Here is a 2,479-nt window from a genome sequence, read left to right as displayed (position 1 = left end):
CCTCTCCCTCGGAACTGCTGGTCTTGTGCCAAAATTTGAAGCCAACATATTTAAAAAGTGGAGCGCTAGTAGAATCGTTAGCACGCCTGGCAAAATGCTTAGCGGTATTTCGTCCGTCTTTACATTCCGAGTTCGAATTCCGGCGAGGTCGACTTCGCCTTTCGTGGTTGATAATAATAAGTACCAACTGGGCACTGAGATCGATGTCATTGACTTACCCCTTCTCCTGAAATTGCTAGCCTTTGCCAAAATTTGAAAAACATACAACTATATCATGGACTCTCCTGTTAGAGTTCTGCAATTTTTTGATGAACAACCACACAGATATTTTGTTTATAGTGATCAAATGTTTGTGTTCACATAAGCTCACTCCCTCCATCAAATCGACATTATCTGTACAGGTGCTCGACATGCCACACGTAAGATGACGAAATGATCGTGGAGCAACGTGAAATAAAGTGTTTTGCCTAAACACAACGCAACGCCAACTCTGGGAATCGAAAACACGATCTCGCAATATCCACCGACTGTAAGCTGATGGGCTCCGAGTTTCCTATTTTTGATCAAAATGCTTTTCAATTATCAGTACATTAACGGTGATCTGGTCTAGTAGATCTAAGTGTAAAGGTATTCCATCCATTCTCCATGAAGTGAATCATCCTAAGAAAGACACATTATGGAATATGCCTATCCTCATTGTTTTAAGATAAAAATTTAGCTACTATGTCTAAGTGAAGTGGAGCGTTTTATACCAAGATGTAGTTGTCATTACAAAAATAGTTCACACACGACGATGTGTGTGTGTATGTATATGTTTGTGTGTCTGTTCCCCAACATCGCTTGACAACCGATGCTGGTGTGTTTACGTCCCCGTAACTTAGCGGTTCGGCAAAACAGACCGATAGAATAAGTCCTACGCTTACAAAGAATAAGTCCTACAGGCGATTTGTTCGACTAAAAGGCGGTGCTCTTGCATGACTGAAATATATATATCTACAAATATATATTTCAGTCATGTAATATCTACAAAATGAAATATTACATTTTGAAAAAATAGTGGCGTTTGTCAGTAATTTTTTTTTTCCACATTAAATTCGGATATAATTGTAATCTACACCATCTGAAAGGTATTTGTAGAAAATTTTCACACTTGGGTGTGTAGCCGGTTCTTGTTTACAAATGGTGCTGAATAAATAAATTGGGTGTCGTAGAAAAGATTTTTTAAAAAATTGACCATGGAGAATAAACGAGGAGGTAATAAATTTTTGTGAGAAAGCACCTGTCAAAAGCCGCATAAGGCACTTTATATTGCATTATCCAAGATGTGCTTTTTTTTTAAAACACGATAGGGTGTTAAATGAAGGAGATTAGGTTACTTTTTCTAGCATGTCAAGCAAGTTTCCAGGCACAGTCACTTCCTCAAGACCAAACTATTAAAAAAGAAATAGCAGAGGCATAGCATTAGTCAGCTAGCATTTGAACATAGAGCATAAAGAGCTGATGTTAGCAACGCAAAGAATTTTATCCGATGATCAAATTGTCAAAACGTATCGCTCTTCTGAGAAGAAGTCGGTGAGAAAGGCGTGGTGGATTTTTCTCCCTTTAAATTTTAAATGTACTTTTCACAGTAGTATGACGTCATTGTTTATTGCGTTCTCTTTTATAAACCAGTTGGAGACAGAATGTAATAAACTTTATAACACCCGTTAATTCTTTTACTTTGAGCTATCTATATAAGTACTGGACCAGTCATCCAGCTAGCTGGGAACCGGAAGTGTCACTGATTTCTAGATTTTGTGGAGATAGGCCTAAATATATACTTACATTAAAATATAAAATAAACTATGAAAATTAAAGAACTAAATCGTATCTAATAGATTCAAATTAATACATTTGTAAAGCAGGGTCTGTCTTATATTTATCCCTTTAAAATTCTTAAATACTTCATAGTCATATATACAGTACAATGTCAGGATGAAAATTAAATGAAAATAATATGATTTTATTTAACAAATACAGATGCAAATTAATCCAATTACGAAGCAAGAGTATGTTTAATTTTCATCAATCCGCTTAAAAAAGTAAAAAAACCAAATTATTTCTAACACGCAGTATGCAAATTAACCCTAAAATAGGTCTGTTTACTTCATATAGGGTACAATATAACACCGGATTTCTAGAAGCCCAATAAGAGATAGGGTATTGTATATATTCTACTGTTTGAAAAAAAAAAGACAATATAAATAAATTAGATAAAAGTGCTGACATACGAAAATGTAATTTTAACTGTCGTTTTACTTTATTTATTTTTTTTAATAACGATTTTTAGTTTTGAAGAAAGAGAACTACAAATGTGGTCAAGAAACAAACTAAATATGAATGATTTCGAATATAAAATTTATATTTGATACTAAAAATTCAACTTCAATAAAATTAAAAATATCTTTTAAATAAAATATTTAGATAAAAATTATTACCC

The sequence above is a fragment of the Octopus bimaculoides genome, chromosome 4 (assembly GCF_001194135.2).
Source record: "Octopus bimaculoides isolate UCB-OBI-ISO-001 chromosome 4, ASM119413v2, whole genome shotgun sequence".
Lineage (NCBI taxonomy): Eukaryota > Metazoa > Mollusca > Cephalopoda > Octopoda > Octopodidae > Octopus > Octopus bimaculoides.
The sequence above is the reverse complement of the archived record's forward strand: the minus strand, read 5'-3'. Positions refer to the sequence as shown.